The sequence below is a fragment of the Haemaphysalis longicornis genome, unplaced genomic scaffold, assembly GCF_048455015.1.
Source record: "Haemaphysalis longicornis isolate Haplotype H1 unplaced genomic scaffold, Haemaphysalis longicornis Haplotype H1 scaffold_11, whole genome shotgun sequence".
Taxonomy (NCBI): domain Eukaryota; kingdom Metazoa; phylum Arthropoda; class Arachnida; order Ixodida; family Ixodidae; genus Haemaphysalis; species Haemaphysalis longicornis.
In genome coordinates, this window is record NW_027526214.1 from 18,265,733 (window position 1) to 18,289,661 (window position 23,929).

The window sequence follows — 23,929 nt, forward strand, 5'->3', positions numbered from 1 at the left end:
GTGGTTATGCCATCATACCTCGGTGCTTTGCCAGTAGGCATAGCGTTTATAGTAGACATTATCTCTTCTGAAGTATTTTAAAAAAAACACAAACGAATTTACAATGCTAGAAGGCATTCTGAAGCTGCTCAGAGGGGGTAGCTGTAATGCAAGATTGCGGCTAACGTTGGTAAAGTACTCATTAAAGCTGGAAGACAGTTCTGCATTTGATCCGCCTAACAAAGATAAATCCGGAAGGCGTGAAGAGTGCGTGTTTCCCTTTATTACAGAATTTATTACCTGCCAAAGTTTTCTTGAATTTCTTTGGTTTGCTGCGATAAGGCTACAATAGTATGCCTTTTTACTTCGGCGCAGTATGCTGTTAAATTGTTTCTCGTAGATTTGTACTGCCAGCGATAATACTCATTTTCTTTATTTCGCTTGTGTTTTCGGTACCAATACTCTTTAGTACGAGAGAGGGTAAGGATGCTCTGTGTTATCCAAGGGTGGCTTGGTCGCTCATTCTTGCACGGGTGAGCAGAAGTTATTATTGTGGTATCATCGAGCACGTTCTGAACTCGTTCGTACATTTTGTTCACGCCTGTGCCATCGAAAATTTCATCCCGTAAAGCGTGTAAATTATCTCGCAGTCGACCGCTATCAATCCGAGTGGCAGACTGAACAGCAGTTGGTGCGGGCATGTCAGAACGAAATGACGTAAGGAAGAAAATAGGAAAATTATCTGTGATGTCTGATTGCAGAACGCCAGAAAAAGTATCGCCGGCATCGTAGTTCACAGCATGTGGTCGATAAGAGTCGAGGAATGATCAGTAATGCGTGTTGCATGCGTGATGGTGTTTCTGAATCCGTAAGAATCATACATCGTTCTGTACACAAGGTTGGAATTTCCCAACAAATCAAGGTTAAAATCTCCACACAGAACTGTTTTTTTATTATTAGCAGCGAAGTTATCTAGGATTACTTCAAATTTTTGCAAGAAAGAAGGAAGCCGCGAGTTTGGTGAGCGATATAACACGCCAATTGTTAGCCCTATGACAAGCTCAATGAACAGCATGTCGTATCCAGAGGGTACTTGGTTGGTTAGGTGGGTACATGTGTTGAATTCCAAGTTTTCTTTTATATATATCATCACGCCACCTCCCCTCGTTTGTGTTGGCCTGGAAAGGGACGCTACATTATATCCTGGAATATTTACAACCTGGCTAGGTTGGAGCCATGTTTCTGTCAACGCAATCACATCATAAGCAAATTTGTGTTCCCGTAGAAGCACCTGAAGGCTATTCATATTTTTATTAACACTGCGGATATTGCACTGCAGAATTGCTACGTTGTAGCTAGTACTGTATTTATCGTTTAAGTGTTCAAATGAGGTCGTCATTTCTCGGCTTGACAGGCGCTACGCCTACACAATCTTTGCCAAGTCGTCTTCAGAGGCTATGTGAACGATAGGAGAGTTTTCAGTTTTTCCCGCAAGAATCCTTCCTTGCTGTACCCAAGAGAACTTCCACTGTTTTTCATTGCGCAAACTTGTTGCCTTACCAAGCAGAACTTTTTTTTCTGGGCACAAATGCTCATTTATGTACACAGCGTCAGTCTCCTGGAAGCCGAAGTCTGACGTAGTAACCCTGTTCTTCTTAGACGCTTGAAGAACTTTGTTACGCGATGAGCGAGACACGAACTTAATCAAAATGTTTGGCTTGGCTTTGTCCTTGGAAGGCACCCGATGGATCAGATCGATCTCCTACTTTTCCACACTGATACCCAGCTTAGCTGTCAACGTCTGCACGTGTTCTTCTAATTTCTCGTTTGCAACAAACGGAATACCTCTAATTTCAATGTTGTTTAGCCTGCTGTACTGTTTGAGTTCTATGACCTCAGCTTTCGAGGCGGCTAGTTCCTCTTTCAGTTTCTTGTTTTCCTTCTTGAGAACCTCGTGGTCCGACCGCAGCTCCTTCAAGTCAGAGCAGACAGTCTCCAAGCTACGCTGTATGTCGTTAAAAGTGTCGCGCACACACTTAATAGACTCCTTTACGGCCCCTATGTCAAGTTCTAGCTTGCCTAAAGTTTCCATCCTAGCACTCATATCCTGAAGTACTTTTGCCAGCTCTTTGATTGTAGAAGGCGGTTTATCGGCCATTGTCCCCCGAAGCAGCAGCGGACGACTCAGTGCACTTCGAAACCGAAATTAAAATCGACGTACCTGTAACAATCACACAGGACGCATTCAGTGCGTGTTCGGCAGTGACCGTGCCTGAGTCGCCCGCTGCTGTGGTGCACCGTCGTCCTCCGTCGTCCTTTAGTAGCTGCTGCTTCCGATGTCAGCTGACTCGACTCTGTCGGCGCAGGCGCGTTGCTGATCCGTGGTTACCCACGCTGTTCGGCCGCCTTGATCCTTGGCAGTGCAGCTGATAATGGAGGGCGAAGCTTGCTTGCTTATTCCGGTCGGTGGCCTGTAACAAGCACACAGGACGCATTCAGTGCGTGTTCGGCAGTGACCGTGCCTGAGTCGCCCGCTGCTGTGGTGCACCGTCGTCCTCCGTCGTCCTTAAGTAGCTGCTGCTTCCGGTGTCAGCTGACCAGACTCTGTCGGTGCAGGCGCGTTGCTGATCCGTGGTTACCCACGCTGTTCGGCCGCCTTGATCCTTGCCAGTGCAGCTGATAATGGAGGGCGAAGCTTGCTTGCTTATTCCGGTCGGTGGCCTGTAACAATCACACAGGACGCATTCAGTGCGTGTTCGGCAGTGACCGCGCCTGAGTCACCCGCTGCTGTCAGTTCGCTTATTCCGGTTGTATTATTGCGGTCGCTTATTCCGGTATTCTAAACGTTGTATATTAACCAGATTGACACAATTCTTGTTGCCATTTTCGTTACTTTTATTTGCTTTTTTTGTTTGTTTTTTCTCTATGTTCTGCATTATCTATGTTTCCGCTCTCTCTTTTCTGCCACTTTTTTTTCCATCTATCTCTTTCTATCTTGCTACATGATGCAGCAATGTATTACTATTAAGGGGGCGCATACCTTTGTCAAGCCGCGTATCGCAGGCTTTTTGTCTGCCCCCTGGCACCTGTATGAATTTGCAGTTGTCAAATAAAAATTGATTGATTGATTGATTGATCGATATTGATTGGAAAATTGGCTGTTACTGATTGTTTGAGGGAGGCCACGCACGAGTCGCTATGTGCCGTAGACGTGCCGCAAAAATGTCGGCTCCTCATTATCTCACCGGCGGCCTTTAGGCTTCCGTGTAAACCCCTTAGTTCAGATTGCTTCCCACGCTGTTTCCAAACTTTGAACGTGCTTCTCGATGCTCTGCGATCGTGGTGTAGCATCATCAAGATGGACGAGGCAGGTATGAAACTGGAGGCAGGCTAGTGGACCACTGAGCATTCATATTAAAATAAAATATTACTGGGGCTGTGCCCCGCCCTAACGAGATGAGCGTAAACTCACCATCCATCCCCGCTTTCAATGCTTGCTTCTCGTGGGACTTTTCAGTTACGTTAATGCGGAAGTTTATAGCCATCAGGCGCGTTAAAGAGAAATAATTTCGGTGGCAAACGTGCGTGGTCTTTTTCGGGTTGTTCCAATGAGTTTACTTACTCGTCCTAATTTTGGTCAGTCCTCTTGAGTAAACAGAGGACATCAGATTTTTTTCACATCGACATCTCGGGCAGGCAATGGAATTTTGGAGATTTTTAACGGTCGTCGTTTTTCCTGTGTTTGACTGTGCGCCGAACTGGGGCGATAAACATGTGCGGTAAACTGACAATTTTATTGGTCAGTGCCTTTTATGCTACTCATTCCCCGATCGTGAGAGGCATCTAAGGCCTTTAAAAGTAGACCAGGAAGAGTGGCTGAAGCAGCCCAGCAAAACATCATCCTACGTTTTTGTCTTCAGAGAGCCTAGAAGTACCGTTAATGCTATGCGCAGGGTGAACAGCATTGTGGGAGTTTCACTAAACGATGGCGACAGTGATTGTGTTAGTGGCTTGCAAAATTTGCCATAAACCTACAAAACAGTCACCCTCGGGAAAATTTCGATCTACAACGTTAACTTCAACGTAAAAAAATACGACCATTCAACTGCTTTTTTTAGGAATACTATTCCCTTTGCGATGTAAACACCGTGCTCAAGCTGCACGGTCTGTTTTGTATCCACTACAGTGCGTATGATTGAACAGGGTGAGGCGAAGTCTTACCGCAGCGCCTCCCCGACAACTCCCGAACGCTTCGCATGAAGGCCTCACGGTTACAACGTAGCGCAAAGTACAGTAACTGTTATAAAATACTTTGTCGTTTTCTTCGGTTCCACGTACGTTGTTTACGCGAAAATGTAGACACAGGACAACATCCACATTGGATGCAACAATAAAAATAATTGATGACGTGTTTCTCACAACGGTATGCTTTCGGTATCCGCCTTCCCGGGGCGGAAAGTAAACAGTTTTTGGAGGGTAACATTAGGATTCTTCGGCTTACATTATCGTGAAAACACACGCTTTGTCTTAACGCTACGGGACAGGTTCGATTGAATGAAGGTATGACACGCGGATCAAGACCAGCAAACCGGTTCAGAACAACGGCGCACATTCGATGTTCGCGATAGAATGACTGCAGAAACAGACGTGCACATCGTCGAGCAGTGACAACCATGGTCATCAACGAACTAGAAGCATTGATGGACACGACACCCAATATTCAACGATAAGATAAATGAAGTCGTCGGCTCATAAAGCATAAAGTTGGTACACTCGCCGTTTTCGCAAAAGATTTTGAACGGGTTGTTGGGAATAGCAATTTAATTGAGAGAATCACCTCGGTAAACCCCTTTCAGGTATGTGATACTGTCACTTATATTTATTTAAACGCATTCTTTCAAGTGCTACAGCAAGGGAAGTGAAAACATCAGGTGCTCCTCACGTTTGCAATATAATAAAGCAATAGGTTAAGTGGCGTGTTTTAGGCGCTATTGGTAAAAAAGATAGTGAGCGCCTGTAAAATCACCAGTCTCCCTAAGCGGGCATAGGTGGCATTCGGCATAGACACTGGCGTTGGTGGGGCATTATTTAACGCTGCCTTGTACTTTCACAGCTCCCGCAGACACTTAAACACGGGACGATGCCGACGCGTCTAAATGTAAAACAATACGCTTTCCTATTACAGCCTATTATGTGACTTTCCTATTACAGCGAGCAGTGCGTAAGGCCATTTGGGCGAGTTGTATCTCACAATTCAGCTCAGCTGAAAACCTGCACATTCACGAATGCTACCAGAAATCACGTGTGCCGGCGTTTACGCTCCGTTTGTGGTTACATACTATAGATAATTGTGTAGTCCTACCGGTCATACAAATTATCATTGCACGGTAGTAGCACCCGCGTTTGTTTTTCTTTTCGAACACATTTCGCTTCATGGAAAATTCGAATTACGTTGCGGTTCTATGAAGTAAGAATTCAGAGTGCATTTCACACAGACCTACATTTGAAAGGAAAAGAAGGCAGATTTGTGGAGGTTGAAAGTCGTCTCCCTCGTCGTACAAAGCGAGGCTACCGAGCCGCAGTCTGCAAGTGAAGACGCTCCACCCCGGGCGAACGGAATTTTGATGGTCAAAATTTCTAAGACAAATGGTATGTCATAAAATGCAGCCCTAAGTTCAAAAAAATATAAAAACACTACTTGTTTAATGTTTTTTTGTTGTACACGTCACCTCCTTGCCGCCGGATTAGTTTTACCTGAATAAATTTCTACCGCATTGAAGACGCCCCTGGGCGCCCCGATATCGAATGGGGTCCTTGCCAGATTTCTGTACCAACTGAAGCACGGAAAGCAACTCGAAACAAATTGTACAAATTCGTCAAATTATGAGTAAGTTCTTCAACGTAAACAACCTAGAATACGTCGCAAAAATTCAGGAACTGCTAAAAGAATTGTGCTCAAAGTTTACACGAACGACTCGCTCCGTGAATACTTCCCTGCCAAAATATTCTACGTAGCAGGAAGCTTGCACTGTTGTTTCTATTTTCCTTTAGTTTCTCAATACAGCAAAAGGCAGAAGGAGTGCTGATCAGAGGACTCTATTGGGACGTAACCCGTTCTTTCTCCTATGCAACGCTAGGCGTGTAGGAGTCATTGGTTTTTTTACTACATTGCGAGGGGACGGTGAATGCTTGCCGGAGTTCATGATATTCGTTTTTTTTCCTTATTCAATTATGGTATTTAGGTTTGCCCACATTAATCACAAAAAAAACACGCGAAAGGTTTTGTTTAGCGTATCAGTGAACCGTGGGCTAGACCGAAGTTGAAAATGTTGACTTACTGGTAAATACATAAATTATTACAAGTAAAGCTGCACGCAAAATGTGTTTTTTTTTTTGCTTGTGCACGCTGCGATGTATGAAACACAAGAGTGAGAGTAGAAAAAGCCACAAGGCAGCTTGCGGTAGTGTATACATATGTTTTCGTCGAAACGTTTTCCAACCGCCACAATAACCTAGTGGGTATTTCCATTCAAATCATTTTATTCGCAAACAAAAAGAATATAACTGGTCTAACAAAGCATATAAAACATTTAGGTTAGTGCTAGCGCATTGCCTTGTCGTGCCAACACTTCTTGCACCAACTGATACTTGCACCATTAGCCTGTATCATCAAGGTATCAGTTAGTGCTCACCGATTGTGTTCAGGAGCCACTCTGTAAACTCCGTCAAGGTTCAACGTTTTTTTTTTGCTTTTCTACAAAGTTAAGCCACGAAAGTCATGGGATGACTTCTTTTTCCTGCAGAAACGCTGCAAAATATGAATTTAAACCGTGAATGCCATTTTGGTGTTGTGAACGCCTTTATTTTTTGTTGAGGTACACGTTCTGCTAGGCCTGTGCGGTGAGGCAAGACACGTTCGCAGGTTTCTTTAGATATTTTTTGGTGACACAGACCTGCCAAAGTACCAATAAATCGATGAGGGCGCTTGGTAACGGCACAAAAAACACATATTCTTAGGAAAACGCAGGAAACATTAAACCACTAAAGTTTCCTCTCGAAAGCCAGTTTCAATTCAAAGGTCTGCCAAATGTGCCTAACTCTCAGAACCACTAGTTCTAACGAGAATAAAAAGAAAAGTCCCACCAAGCGTGCAGGGCGTTGAGGCGCCGTCCCTAAAGCGTCGATGGTGCTGGGGATGAGGCGAATGTTGCATCGCGCGGCAATGACGATGGCTTCGCAGACGCCAGAGCGCCGACAAAGAAGACGCTCCGTTGTCGTCGTATACAACTCTCTGCTTGGCAACCGCTAATTACATGGCGCCCTGTAGCAGTGGGCAGGGTGCAACCGTGAGTGAAACGTACGCGCCAACTCACACAGGGCCGAGAAAGGCAAACGACAAAAATGCTTACTATCAACTGAAAGATTTATATTAGGATTTATTTTAAAGCGTGGTACATATGTGGTTTCGATGTTATAAGCATTTGAGTTGGCAGTAAGCGGTAGTGTAGTTTCCATTTCTCGTCCCTTCGTCTGTTTGCGCTTAAGTTTCCCTCACGAATACTCACCAACTAGCTAGTCTCTCCATTTGGCTTCAGGGGGAAACCATGCACTGCCGGTAGCCGACGGGCAGCCGGCGGCGGGTCTTCGCAGGGGTGGAGCACGCCAACGTTTCGTTTCTCCACGAGTGAGGAGTCACGCCTACACTCATGACTCGAGCCCAAGTCCCGAAAACCCGACGCTCCTCTTACCTGCTCAGTAAACTCCTCCCGGCGTTCTCCACTGTTCCTGGGATGTCGTCGTCACAACGGGAACGTCACTGCAAGCATACCCTCCCTTGGGGTGTTTTGCAGAAAACACTGTACATGCTGGTGAGGAAACTCTACTTGCAGATAATCGCGCTGGCGTATCGAGTCCAGAGTATCGCCCCACACACTCGGGGAACACCGCACAAGACCACGCACCCCAAACTCTACCACGATAACGTGAGTTCACGGAAACCCATAGCACTACATTTATTAACCAGCACGAAAACTTACTGATAATATTTACACATAAAATGCGCGAGTGACTACAGGGAAGAAGTCAACCAAAACGCAATCTGGTAGGTAGTTGGTCCTTTTCCCTCCAGTAGCTGCGGTGCTAATCTGGGCGTCCTTTCTCGACCCGCCTGTCTGAGTATGGAATAGCCTTAACGCTACATTACAAGCGATGCGATCTGTTAGGAACGCTCCGAAAGTCTGTCGGCACCGTGCGCGGGGATTTAGATTTGTTTTTGTGGAAAATGTCTGCGAACAGCCAGTAGGCATCAACTTTCGACATTTTGCTGTCCTGCCGATATTTTTCCCACTTTTCGGTGTTACATAGTTTCGGCCCTTTACCTGACTCAAACAGTGCCTTCTTAGCTGATGCAGTTTCTTCTTAGCATTTTGGACTACCTGGATTTAACAATTGGAGCTTACAACCTCCGCGACTCTGATAGGACTGCTTTTTTTGTAACACAAAGCGGCTTTGGAGGAGGATTGTCTGGGAGACCAGTTTTAAAGTATTACTCTACCTCGGGTTCAACAGATCACCAAACAGTAATGTTTATCGTCGCCTGGCCTAGTTCACAGTTCTCTGTATTACAGACGAATTGAAGCATTTGTTTCTGATTCGCCTCGATGTCCGAAAGCGGCTCTCGAAGCTGTGAATATCGATTTTCAATTTCTACCGTATCTCTAAGCGAACCAAGCTTTAGCGCTCCTTTCTCTCGCGCGCTTTCTTGCTGATCGAGCACCTACCATGACAGCTCCTCGCTGATCAGCCCTAAGCGCTTCGCAAGTTCTGTAAACCTGAGTGTGAGCTGTAACTGAGCTGTAACTTTTATCCTTTCTTCTAGCTGGAGTTGCAGTCGCGCAGCCTCGCACTCTGCAGCTCTCTCTTCTCGCACCTGCGCGAGAGCATCGTCAACCTATGCAAGCAAAACTGCGTCACGCATCCCGAGACGCTCTCCTGCCGCAAGTAAATTCGGCAAGTTCACTGTACCATGAATTGTGAGCCGTTACTTTTCAATCTAGAAACGCCCTCGTCCTGTCTTAGACGTCAATTTTGGGGGGAAGAAGAAACTCCCTTGCAGGTTCTTTGAAGTATTTTGTGTCGACTGGGACCTGGGAATATTTACACGAGGACGCTTGGTAACGGCATGACCAAACATATGTTCTTTAGTAAACACAATAAACATCAACCACAAAAGATTACACTCAAAAGCTAATTACAATTGTAAGGTCTGCCAAATCTATATAACTCTGACAACCACCAGTTGCAAAGACAATAGCAAGAAAATTCCCAACCAAATGCGAGGGGTGAGGCCGTATGTCGCGTTGCGGGGCTATGCCAACGGCGTTGCACACACTGGAGCGCCGTCGAGGAAGACGCACAGTGTTCGTCGTATACACTGTTCTGCTTGGCAGCCGCTGACGCTATCGCGCCTTGGAGTTGCGGGCAGGGTACAGCCGTGGACTGCCGATCCCCGACGCGCAGCAGGCGGGGGGTCGTCACAGGGGTGTACCACGCAAAGTTGCGCGCCTCCACGAGTCAGGAGTAACGCCTCGACTCACGGATGTTACGGCGCCAGGTACACCCCTCTCGAGCTCGCGTCCTGAAAACTCCAAGAGCTTCGAGTCTTCCACGTGAACCTCGCGCTCCTCGAGCCTGCTCCGTCCACTCCTCCCGACGATTTCCATTGCCCCGGACTCGCCTTCTGAGCTCTTCGCTTGTGGCCATCCCCTATTGGCTCATGTGAGCCTCTCGTGTGGCTCGTGTGGCTTATTCCTTCTTCGCACAACCTAAGGGCAATTGCCACACGAATACTGCGTGGGTATGTTCCCGCGAGGTTCTCGTCATGGTCGTCGTAACGGGAACCTCACCACACCGCTTGTTCTCTCTTGAGAAGCTCGAGGCTCGGTTTGTCGCTCGCCGTTTGAGAACCGACTCTACGGGGGCTTCAAAAGACCGACAAGAGCCCTTAAGGATTCGTCCCGTCAATACACATCAACGAAAGGTCTCGCTCATAGACATATTCACGCAAGGAGAAAGCGCGCACGCAGAAGTGCAGACGGACAGAGCATTCTCTCAACGCATGAACTGTCAGTGCGCGGTAAAAACCAAACGTCCAACGGTATTCCTTAACATGGAAGTCTACCAACAGCGTCTATACGCGGATGGTAATGGTCATAGCGTTGGCCAGCACTCAAAAAGTACGAGCCGCTGTAATCGGATGCATGTGAAGGATGAAAACGCAGATATGCCCAACACACCAGGAAGCATGTTTTCTAATTCAGCTGCTCTTGAACTTTTTCTTCCTTCGCTTCCGCTTAACCCACTTTTTTGGCCCGCATTCTTCCGTTTTCTCACGAAGCCCCTCACGTTGTTGTAGGTTTAAATTCTTAAGACTGTTTTTTAGCATAGTTTTTTCCTTCCCCTTGTTCTTTTCTTTTCGCCGACCTATCAAATGCCGTGACAAACGACGTTCTCACACATTTGCTAGAATCAAAGAAATCCTCGACAACTAGTTTAGCCCAAGAAATATTTATACTTCTACATGACCGTTATTCACGCAGGATGAAATCCGTTTGCCACTCAAACGGGGCTGTAGAAATATTTCAATAGTGATATGCAATATTTACAGAAATACATTTATTTACGGTAGAGCAGATATCTTTCGGCTATTGAATAATCTTCTTATGACGAAGTAACACTTACGGTTTGCATCTGCAAAACATGCCACCGCGCTTAGTTCACATAATCAAGAGAGCAAATGCACCTTGAAGGGAAGGTTATTAACATATATATTTCCCGTGCCCTTCACCTTTGGACTATTAGTAGTATTTCTGGGCAAACTGCATGTTTAGAGATAGTTTTTGGCGTAATATACGTTATGCAGGGAAGGCTGTCACTATTAAGAATCACACTCCTGCATCACTGTAACAAATTTCTCCCAGAGATACAAATGTGTAGAGAGTCAGGTGAAGCAAGGTTACTTCATTTGTCCAACTCTCTGTATATTGGGGTCGGCAACGAAATCCCCTAAACTCAGGAGGTCCTTCTCGTCGAGCTGGCGAGACGGGAAGGCCGCGAAGCTACGGCCTGATAAAAATCAAGATGGCGGCTATTACCAATGTGGACCACCAGAATACATTCGTCGTGGGTGTCCCCGTGTGATGACTGGTTGCCGAGATACAAATAGCCATCTAAATGAGAGAATGCAGACCGAGGCAATGATGGTGACTAACCTATCGACGAGGGTACCAGAATTCGCTGGTGATGAGGACTGATATTTTATAGCAAAGCTTTTCCTCTACCCCCAAGGGTTCTGACGTGACCATTGGTGCCACCAGAAAACTCACGCGAACAGATAAAAGAATATACTGGACTGCACTGCACTGCAGGAATAGAACCTGGAACAACTAGAGTAACAAAGGAACAGCCCGTTGTCTTAACGATTTTGCTTCGAGCCCTCGTAGAGACGAGGAAGGCAAGTGGTGCGCTCACCAATCACATCTATCAGTTTAACCCCTGCATTATCGCTAAATGCACGTGATAGCGAATAAAGGAAGCTCAAACCAACCCATGGCATCTAACCTCTGGTACGACAATTGGCCTGTGGCTTCCAGTGTTCACGTAAAAAATCTCAGCTGCTCGTCGTCTACCCTCACGCAAGATGATACCTCAAGGAAAACATTCAAATACTCCTTGATGGCCAGGCCATCACTCCAAGCCCCAGAATCAACTTCAGGCCAACACCAAGAGTGACGTATCCTTGCCGGGCCAGCATCCTTGAACCGCATCAATAAATCATGCACATGATCAGGCGAGTTGCCACCAAGAAGAGAGGCCTCAAGGAATCCGATACCTTTCGAGTAGTAAAGCTATTGTCCTCTGAAGAATCACTTACGTCAACTCCCTGTCTCCTTCTCGGCAAAGAGGACATAAAGGCGCTTTATATAATGATTAACATGGCGGTTGAGCAAGGCATTAGTCTTCCCGTGAGTGCGTCCACAGAGAGGCTTCTTAACACAGGGCTCTACACCACGGTGGAAGAGCTCATAGAGGGCCATTTTTCTATCCAGAAGCTCCGAATGAGCACAACTGGGGCAGGTCGCCACATCTTTCAACAGACTGGCTGGGAAGAATAGAAGGTCACTCCGGTTGATGTACTCTTGGACTTTTGGCGACAAGAAATAAAGATGCTCCCTTGCCCTCAGACGACGATGGTTGCCAACCAGCACGGGCTCAAGCGCACAACACCACCCTCGGCGGAGATGATGCAGTTATGTGCAACATCTCCCAACATCGAGGGCAGCAGTGTGCCATCATTGTGGCTACCTCTTTGCTTCTCCCTGACTCAAGACCCAAGACATGAGTGCGGCAGAAGATGCAGCCATTACCTTGGCTCTCACTTAACCAGGGGTTCGTATGGTAGGCATGAATTCTCAACAAGCCTAACGGAATTACCTGTCGGGTTTAGTGCCCCGACCTACACTGCCTGTGCTAAAAAAACCATTCCCAAATGGTTCTAGTAAGCTCATCTGGACACCCGCTCACGATTCCATAGAGGGCAACAAATACGCCCACCAAGCCTGCACTTTTACCCCCCTGTGCTATGGAGCTGCACGAGGACAGTCACCCGCTTGTCTCGTTTAGGGGCATAACCGATCATTGTCACCTTCTGAGGCTGACCCTACTTTCGCCTTACCCTGACCTTTCTATAGAACAACAATCAATCCTGCGGCTGATACAATCGGTCTTCTTCCAACACCCGACGCGTCTTCAGTTATTGCACCCAAATCGCTAAGACGCTGAATGTAACTTTTACTCAGAAATAGGAACACTCTGCCACATTATCGGGGTGTGCGAGTTTAGCCCTGAGCGCCATCCTCTCTTTCCGTCAACTACCGAACAAAATCAATGGGAGATGCTGCTGTCCAGCCCCTCTCTGCCTACCCACCTTCAGCTGGTGGACAGAGCACAGGCGGTGCGCAATGAATATGGGCTACAGTGAGGAAGGAACCACTCCCTTGGGCCAAACTCTGGGCCATTCATAGATAATAATAAAAGTATTTGCTCGTGCTCTTACTCCTCCACCTCCTGCTCCGTTTCCTTCTTGTCCGCCTCTGTTTCTCGCCGCCCATCTCACCGCCTCCCTTCACGACGGCAGAGGCAGAGAAGTGACATCGTCTCACACAAACTTTGAGATTTAATTTTGTAAAACATTTTCCACTCATGTGCTACACCAGTACAACTCAACCAACCACCGTCCATGCATCCCGCAATATATTAACCTTAGCAAGAATATCTCTTTGAAGTAATGGAGGGTGTGGTTAGGTGCACTTCTCTTCTCTCTGGTTTGTGAGTGAATTTAGGTGACGTCGCCTGGACAATCGTTGTGGTTGCGTTTACAGCTTTGTTTGCAACCACATTCACAGAGTGGATTGGCGTTAATTTTTATTGCCCACTGATTGCCGTGTCGAAGCGGGTGCACAGCCCATAGCACCACATGTTTGATTCATGTGCTTGGAATGAATATTTACGTACTGGTTCGCACCCACGGCAGATCCTCACTAATCGAGGATCCAGTCTTTGAACTCTTCCGAGTTCGTAGAGTCAGGTTGCGCAAGTGGAGCACCCGCTTGAAAGTGGCCAAGGGCGCTGTTGTTGAAGCGCGTGGTGTGTGCGCTTGCACATTACTTACGCACGCAGAAGGTGTCGGCAGCGCTTTAGGTACTGCCCTGCATGGGCAGGGCCCATAATTCTGGGCAGATATTTTATAATGCGCGTGGGCCTACTGACTGACTTTGCGGGTGGTGGTTGCAGGTTGGGAAATTACGCAGTATTGATACCTTTTTTGTGGCGTCAAGGCATATCTCTAACATGTAAAGATCAGCCGCAGTCGCAACGAAATCGGTGTTGCCTGATCGAATCAAGCAGTTTTCTGAGGAGTGTCCTTGCAGTGAATATGAGCGGTAGTAGCTCGATTATGTGCTGGAGGCGTTTGCTCAAAGGTTCATGGAGACCGCTGGGCGGACAACCATCCTCCAATACCGCATCGACATGGTGGACGCCCCTCCTTGGAGCTGAAATCCGTGGCCGCTCAGTATCCACAAGAAAGCGAAACTGGAAAGCGCCCTCTAGGAGGTGATGAACACGGGAGGTTTGCGGCCGTCGCAGAGCGCTCACGCATCTACGATCGTGTTGGCGCCAAAAAAGACGGAACTGTGCGTCGTTGCATACCCTACCGTCATTTGAAAGATGTGACTGTGAAACGCTCATTCGTTTCTTTGCTTGGTGGTGCACGCATGTTTGCCACCCTAGATTGCTCACGCGGCTTTTTTGCAAATTCAAATGTACCCGGATCATATTCATACAAAAGCCTTCACATGCTAGGGGTGTCCGTTCAAGTGCGTGCGCGTGCCGTTTGGCTAAAGAACTCAAACAGCTCGTTTCAAGATTAATGGACACCATTCTTGACGATGCACGTTATCAGTACGCGATGGCGAATATGAATGATGTGGTCGTCCTTTCCCGTACATTTGTGAAGCATATAGTGCATCTTAGGGACGTGCTTGACCAGGAGAAACGCGCTGGTCTCACCATCCATCCAAAAAGATTCAACTCATGACAAGCAAACTTGACTTGCTCGGCTTTGTCGTAGACAACGAAGAGCTTCGTCCTAACAATGCCAAACAGGAGGCAATTACGGAGTGTCTGTGCCCGCGCGACGTTAAGAGCAGCGCTTCTTGGGCATGATAGCCTTTTACGTAGCTTCATCCCTCATTGCGCAAAGCAGTCACGTCCGCTTAACCCGCTTCTACGGAATGGCTTGGAATAGTAGCGGGGAGGGCGAACTGCAAGCGTTTGAAGCACTGTCTCGCTCAATCTCGGAAACGACGATGTTCAAGATATGAGACCTTAACAATTTGTCTTGCTGACCTATTCTAGCGACCATGAACTGGGCGCAGTGCTGATCCCGGAGGTTGAGGCCGTTCTCCATCCGGTCGCATTTGGTAGCCATACGCTCACTCCAGCTGAGCGCAATTATACGGTCACAGAACGGTAGTGTCTGGCAATCATGTCTGCACTGAAGAAGTTTGACATGTATCTAGATGGTGCCTCTTTCTCGATTCAGACAGACCACATGGTATTAACGTGGCTGCAGCATTTGCAGAACCCTGCTGGTCATCTTGCGCGCTGGGTGCTTGCCCATAAGCGCTATGATTTTACCATCCAGCAGAGGAAGGGTTCGCAGCACCAAGTCGATAAATGCGCTATCACGTGTGCCCTTACCGTGATCGGCTGACCCAGAAGTGCAGGCGCTGGTGGCTGCAGTGGATGCTTACGCACACTGGGGCACGCTGGTGGGCATGGCGGATCTTCGCGCGGCGCAACGTGCCGACGGACTGTCCCGTCACATGATTGAGCATATCCGGGCACCGCGCACTGCTCCCACCAACAACACCGTTCAGTTTGCTTAAGTTGTGCTGGTGGACGACGGTCTTTTCCTGCGGGACATTCCGCGGGTAGACGACGAAGGTAATTCAGGATTCCGCGCTGTTGTACTGCTTAAGTTTCGGAGGGCCTTCGTCTGTTACTTTCATAATTCAACTCTGTCTAGACACAGCTGTGGCAGCTAAACGTATGAGAAGTTATGCCGGTATGTCACGCGGCCGGGAAAGAGACAGGATGTGCTGAGGTATCCCAGGATTGGTCATGTGGGTCAGACAGCGAAACATCGAGTTGGTTGCCCGCTAGGATTGATGCAATATGTCGAGACTAAAATCCCTGGCAAGTCGTTGCTTGCGATATCATGGGCCCTTACCCCCGCAGCCCGCGTGGTCATTGTTATTTGTTTGTGGTGACGGACCATTTCATAAATTAGGTAGAGCTGTTCCCGCTACGCACCATCACTGCCCGTAATATAAGGAGCTGCCTAATGGAAGTGTTTGCGGGCTTTGGGTTCCGCGCACAGCTCATTACGGATAATGCTACATAATTAAGGAGCACGTTATTGGAGGACAACTGCCTAGCTGTAGGAGTGAGACACACACGTACGACCACATATTACCCCACGGCAAACATAACTGGGCGTGTGAATCGCCAACTCAAGGCGATGCTTAATGCGCATACGGAGCAACTCAAAGATTCGTATGCTAAGCTGCCTGAGATCGCACCACGGGGAGTCGTTCAACCGGGTTCACGCCGGCCTATTTGAATTACGGTCGGGAGATGCCATTTCTTCTCGACAGGACACTTCCTGAAGCGGACGCGTGTTTTGGTCTGTCACCCCATGCTGTCGCAATCCGCCAACGCATGCGTAACGCGATACAGGTGGCCCAGGAGCAGCTTGACGTTGGGCGTCTTCATCAGGCGGACCAGTACTACCGCGGCCGTCGGGATGTTCAGTTTGTGGTTGGCCACATGGTTCTCCAGCGCACTCGTCCATTGCGGGACGCCTCACGCAAGTTTGCCGCGTTTTAGTCCCTAAACAGGTGGCCCTTTTACCATAAGCGAGAAGCTGCCTTCCATAACGTATCTTTTACTCAGCAGCAGTACAGGTGAGCATACTGGTCCAGTTTATATCGCAGACCTCAAACGGTACACGTGGACTGATGTGCCTTTGACCGAATCGCCTCTTCTTTCTCAATGGCGTCTGCGCACCCGTAATATTACCTTTCTATGGCATGTTTCTACGGTATCCTTTCTAGGTTTTTGTTTTGATTTAGCTTTTCTTAGCCCTGAATTTGATGCTTGATCAGTCCCACGTGATGCGCTTCTGTATTTTTTACCAGCCAAAGTTGTGTTGGTTTTCGGCAGTTTAATTTTACTGCTTTCGTGTCCAGCACCCATTTTCGCATTCGCTCTGGCTGCGCCCGCAATCACCGCCGTAGCGTTCGCAGAATTCCCACTACTGCCACATCGACATGTGTGCTGTGCGTGAAGCGGCGACCTCCTAAGCCCTGACTCCCTGTCCTAGGAACCGCCTTCCCGGAACCGCAGCGCTTACTAAACGCAGAGGTGGCTCCATGGTCTCCACTGTTCCACCTTGGGCGTGCGTGCTATGGTCAATGAACTGGACTGCATTGGGCTCCTCTCGGCTCCCTCCGGCGCTGCGTCCTGCTGGTTTTAGGTCTTACCCCTTCACTCCGATGCTCTCAAACAGGACCCTCGCCTGTATTGGCTTCTTCCAGCAGCGCCAGTGATACAGATGCTTCTCTGACACTACCTACGCTGGCATGATCTGGTGGCTGCCCTCGCAGAGGACATCCTCAAGCTTCCACATTACTGTCCCACATCACTTTCGTGAACAATGTCATGTTGGTGTTCTAACGTCTAAACCATCCAGTAATTCTCGTCTTTCTCGGCATCCCTGAAGGCTGTGTCTCAGCATTTTCTTCAGAGCGCTGGATACTGTGGTAACCAGGAAACAGCGGTGGGGAGAATACCCGGGGATGGACATGTGACGGGTGAAGAGGAAGATGTAGGGCGAGAATAAAAAAGGAAGATTCTGCCGGAGTAAGTTCGCGCACCCGTATCGGCTCAGGAGCGGATCTTGGTGGAATGGGACTCCAAGTAAATGTGTGGTTTTAGGGGGCACAGTGTCTCTCGGCGGAAACGCGACCGGGCGCAGGAACCCCGGTTTATATATATATATATATATATATATATATATATATATATATATATATATATATATATATTGTTACACTGTGTCAGTAGCCAAAGACCGAAATGTCAGTACATAGGCCCAAGCATTGCGGACATGTGCTAGGGCTCAGCTGGAGAAGAAGACGAAATTCGGGCTAGGTCCAAAGCGGTGCTCGCTTCCCTGTGCATTTGGGTGTGAAATACACCTTCATTTTCACGTATTCCTCTCCGTAACACCTTGGTGCAGGTTGCCCGACATCCCTTACCTCTCTTCTTGGCGCTCGAATCCTCGAGGCTTCGTGGCCCTTCACCACGTTACTCCGCAGCGGGCGTCATATTCACCCAGCCACCACGGCTCCGCCCAGCGAGTCGGCGACTCCGCTGGTTGACGTTACTCAGCCCCGCGAGCCTGGTTTCTTCACCGGCACTGACAACGTCGACGCAAAAGATTGGATCAAGCACTACGAGTTGACCAGCACCCACAACCGTTGGGACCCCACTCTTATGCTCGCCAACCTCCCTTGCTGCTGAAGAGGTACGGCCCTCACTTGGTATGGGACGAATGAATCTACGTTCATCAATTGGGACGATTGTAAAGCCAAGCTTTTGGAAGAGTTCGGCAGTGCTGTCGCCCGCCAGCTACGCGCAAAAAGAGAACTTGCCTCCGGCGCCGAAACGTCGACTGAGCCTCCACGGCTCTCTGCCATAAGGTCGATGCGAGCATGAACGAGCAGGACACGGTTGGGCATATGCTCAAAGGAATAGCTGACGACGCCTTTCACTTGATAATATGCAAGGACTGTACGACAGTCGATGCTATTCTGAATAAATGCTGGCGCTTCGAGCATGCGAAGAGCCGGCGCATCACGCAGCAGTTCCAGCGGCTGTCCAACACCGCTGCTACTTCTTCTTGCGGCGCATCAGTCCCTCAGTCGTTTTCACCCGCGCCTTCTTACCGCGACCAGAGCACACCGTTCAAAAAATACTACGCCGAGAACTTCAAGCAACAGCTCCTCTCGAAACTATGCCCCATGCCGTCACCTGCGCTATTCCATCCATTTCCCTCATTCAAGCTGTCGTTCGTGACGAAATTACCAAAATGGGCTTCCAGCCAGTATGCGCCGTCACTCGTGCTCTCCGCCGCAATTATGCCCCACCTGGCCCACGCAATGTATACGGCCCTACGCGCTTTTGAAACCCCGCTGAATGGAGAACTCCGGATGACTGGCCCATTTGTTTCACGTGCAGGCGTGTTGGGCACGTCGCGCGCTACTGTCGGAGCCGCTGGTCTTCCAGGAGTACCTTTTGGGACGACTCCCGCCGCAACGATGGACAGCGCCCAACCTGCTATCCTTCGCATCCCCACCTTGAGACCCAATTGCCAGCAGATGCTCTACCGGAGAGTAAAACCTCCCAACGCCGTCGCCCGTCTCGCTCTCCGGAACCTCGCAGACTTTCGCCGCAGCACTCTCGCCGTTCATCTCCGGGAATCTAGCTGATGCAGCTCCTGGAGGTGACGCTGCATCAACGACAGACCACCCAAACCCTCTCTTGACGTTGCCGACTAAAGACAATTTGCTAGCAGTTGAAATCGACGGCGTCCCTATTAATGCCCTGATCGACACTGGTGCCCACATCTCCGTCATGAGTGCACAGCTGCGCTCTCGTCTCCGCAAGGTAGTCACCCCTGCCCTTTCGCACGTTCGCGTTGCTGAAGGAGGAACTTCGGCTGTCGCGGGTATGTGCGTAGCATAGCGTAGCATAAAGTGAGCATAGCCGACCACCCCATCACTGTTATGTTCTTTATTCTGGACAAATGCCCCCATGACGTCATTTTCGGATGTGATTTTCTCTCAGACCGTTCCGCATTAATCGACTGTTCGACGGGTCTGCTTCGACTTGAGCTCCCACTTTCCTCCGACGAACACGCCCCACCTTCTCTCCACTTACCCTCGGATGAGCACGTTCGCCTGCCGCCTCAAGCCGCTACTTATGTCTCTCTCTCTTCAAACATGCCCGTCCCCGATGGAGACTACGTCGTTGCGCCCGTACTTGACGTTCTACTCACCCGAAACGTCGCCCTTCCCCATACTGGTGTCTCCATACAGCGGAACCACGTCTTCTTGCCTTTCCTCAACTTCGCATTCCACAGCCAGGTTCTTCCTCAATGAATGACTGTCGCTACTCTTTGTCCGGTCTCCGATTTCCGTATTTCTGCTTTTACCGTAGACCCCATATCCTATTCGCCCGCTTCGCCCGCTATACCTCCGCCCACCACTCAATTCGACGCTATGATTAGCCCTGACCTTTCCCAATCTCAGGTACAGCTTCTGCGTGAGCTCTTGGCTTCGTGTGGTGACATCATCGACTTGGACTATACAGTTTTGGGTCGAACTAGCCTCGTCACTCATCGAATCGACACAGGTGACGCCATCCCCATCCACAGGCACCCGTATCGGGTATCTCGCGCTGAACGGGACGTCATCCAAGCCGAAGTTGACAAGATGCTCTCCAAGGATATTATCGAGCATTCATGCAGCCCCTGGGCCTCACCAGTGGTGCTAGTAAAAAAAAGACTGCACCTGGCGATTCTGCGTTGATTACCGGCATCTTAATCATATTACAAAAAAGACGTCTACTCCCTGCCCAGGATTGAGGATGCTCTCGACTCTTTACACGGTGCTAAATATTTCTCTTCTTTTGACCTTCGGTCGGGCTACTGGCAGATAGCTGTTGATGAGTTGGACCGAAAGACGACCGCTTTCGTGACAATAGACGGCCTTTACCAGTTCAAAGTAATGCCGTTCGGACTATGCAATGCTCCCGCAACACTCGAGCGAACGATGGACTCTCTTCTTCGCGGTTTCAAATGGTCAACATGCTTATGCTACATGGACGATGTAATAGTATTTTCACCCTCTTTTGAAACGCATCTTCAGCACCTTTCAGACAACCTCATATTATTTCGACGCGTGGGCCTCCAGCTGAACTAAAAAAAATGTCGCTTTGGCCTCTGCCAGATAACCATCCTTGGCCATCTTGTTGGCAATAACGGGGTTCAACCCGACCCTGACAAAGTACGTCCAGTCAAGCAATACCCCGAGCCTCACTCATGCAAGGACGTCCACAGTTTTATTGGCCTATGCTCTTACTTCCGGCGTTTTATACGGGGGTTTGCTGACATTGCGCGCCCTCTGACAGACCTTCTAAAAAGGACGTTGAGTTTCATTGGGGCGCATCTGAAGAAGAAGCGTTTGCTAAATTGATACCCGCTCTCACCACTTCGCCTACCCTGGCCCACTTTGATCCCACTCCGCCACCGAAGTCCAGACTGACGCGAGAGGACATGGCATTGGCGCTATCCTTGCTCAGCGACAGAACGGTAGAGACCGTGTTATTGCGTACGCCAGCCGCCTCCTGACGTCCGCTGAGCAGAACTACTCAATCACGGAGACGGAGTGCTTGGCACTAGTGTGGGCTGTAGCAAAATGTCACCCGTATCTGTATGGATGCCCCTTTTCGGTGATAAGCGACCACCACGCGCTCTGTTGGCTTTCTTCTCTGCAAGATCCTACAGGACGCCTAGGTCGCTGGGATCTGCGTCTTCAGGAGTATTCGTACACCATAGTTTATAAGTCCGGCCGCTTGCACCAAGACGCCAATTGACTGCCCCGTTACCCGGTTCACAACCCCGACGTTGCTGTTTCGAGAAACTCAAGTAGTGTGCTCGCAATAACGGATTTGTTACGCCTTGAGGACGAGCAGCGCCGCGATCCATCTCTGAGCGCAATTATGAACCGCCTCAACTCTGGCTCCCATGACCCTTCACTGCGCCTCTTTAAGTTACGCAATGGAGTACTCTATCGCTACAACACCCACCCCGAGGGTCCAGAGTTGCTTCCGGTCCTTCCTGAACGTCTGCGCTGGGACGTTCTCCAGCAACTCCATGACCTACCACTGCAGGCAACCTCGGAGTTTCCCGCACCTACTACCGTGTGGGTCGTCGCTGCTTCTGGCCCGGCCTTTATCGCTCTGTACGGCCTTATGTGGCATCTTGCGACCTTTGCCAACTCCGTAAAAAGCCTACGACATCCCCACCAGGCCTTCTCGAACCGGTGGACATACTCACCGAACCATTTTTTCGTGTGGGCGTCGATCTCCTTCGTTGTTTCCCGGTATCCAGTTCGGGCAACAAGCGGATCGCGGTCGCCACTGATTACGCCACACGTTACGCGATTACACGCGCTCTCCGCACCAGCTGTGCCTCTGACATTGACGATTTTCTTCTCCAAGACGTCATCTTTCATCATGACGCTCCTCGTCAGCTCCTTACTCATCGGGCCGCTATTTCTTGTCTCGCGTTGCCGCCGATATTCGTTGTGCTTCCTCGAAGCAACACAAGATCGCGACTTCTTACCACGACACCGCTGGATATTCTCCCTTTTACCTGCTCTACTGTCGCGAGCCTGGTTTGCCACTGAACACTCTCTTGCTGCCTTCAGTTCCAACTTCCGAATATGCCCGAGCCACAGTTGACCGTGCCGACCATGCTCGACAAGTTGCCCGCTCTCGCCTCTGCTCATCTTATTTTTCCCAAAAGGCGCTTTACGATTCCCGGCACCGAGACCTGCAGTACTCACCTGGGTCTCTTGTTCTTTTGTGGTCGCCGTCCCGCCGCGTGGGGCTCTCTGAAAAACTGCTGTTCCCTTACACGGGACCCTACTACGTGGTCCATCAAGTTACCCCCGTCACCTACGAAATCTCTCAAGCCGCGCTTTCGCCAACGTACCACCTTGGCACCTGCAAAACAGACATTGTCAACGTTTCCCGCCTCAAGCCGTACCATTGCCCTCGCACAACATCGCCCTAGGAAGCACCAAGACGGCGCTTTTTGCCGCCGGGGTGATGTTACAGTGTGTCAGTAGCCACAGAACGAAATGTCAGTACATAGCCCCAAGCATTGCGGACATGTGCTAGGGCTCAAATGGAGAAGAAAAAAAGGTTCGGGCTAGGTCCGACGTGGTGATTGCTTCCCTGTGCATACGTGTGTGACATACACCTTCATTTTCACGTATTTCTCTACGTAACAATATATATATATATATATATATATATATATATATATATATATATATATATACCAGAACAGAAAGATACGGGACGAGGGACTCTGTAAGGACAGATATCAAGGTTGCAGTCGTCATTGCCAGGGCTATTCGGCTGTTTCCGAAATATTTAAAGTGCAGAATAACGTGCGTTTGTCATGTTTCTTTGATACAGTAATATATAGGCGAAAATATAAGTTGAGAAAAAATCCGCCGTTTTTCCGGGAGCGGGAGTCGAACCCACATCTCCGCATAACGCGTGCGGTGGTTAACGCACCGCACGCGTTAAGCGGAGATGTGGGTTGGACTCCCGCTCCCGGAAAAACGACGGATTTTTTCTCGACCTATATTTTCGCCTAATAATTACTGTATCAAATAAACATGACAAACACACGTTATTCGGCACTTTAAATATTTCGGAAACAGCCGAATAGCACTGGCAATGAAGACTGCAAGCTTGATATATATATATATATATATATATATATATATATATATATATATATATATATATATATATATATATATATATATATAGGATAAACAGTTAGGCTAATGAAGGTGAAATAGTAAAAAGGGGCGCAATAGTAACATAACAGAATCAGAGCTGGATACATTGCAAAAGAGACGTCAGCGTGAACGGCTCAAGTTTTTGTACTCTCTTTACCATGATAAGCTGGCAATAGACAAGAGTAATTTTATCGACCTGGTTTGTAAGCGCTCGACGCGATCACACCACACGAAAAAGATAAAGGATTTCAGCTGTAAAACAAACACGTTTAAAAACTCTTTTTTCCCGAGAACAACACGCGAATGCAATCGACTTCCATCCAATGTAATTGATTGCAGTACACTAAATTCTTTTACCAAAGCATTGTCAGATTATCTGTAATTTTTTTTGGTATCTTCATTGTCACTCCGCTTTCCTAATATTGGGACATCTGCAACTGACATGTGATTGTGAAACAATAATCTCGCTCTGATGTTTTTGTGTGTGTGTGTGTGTGTGTGTGTGCGTGTCACATTGTAGCCCTGCTTCGCCTTAGCGGTACACCTCGGTGGTGTTAATATTTACAGTGTCCACGTTGTACAATTCGGATTATCCCGGTTCTTCCCAGTCATGTCTTGTATATTAAAAATTGTTCTATCAGTACAGGTATGGCTTG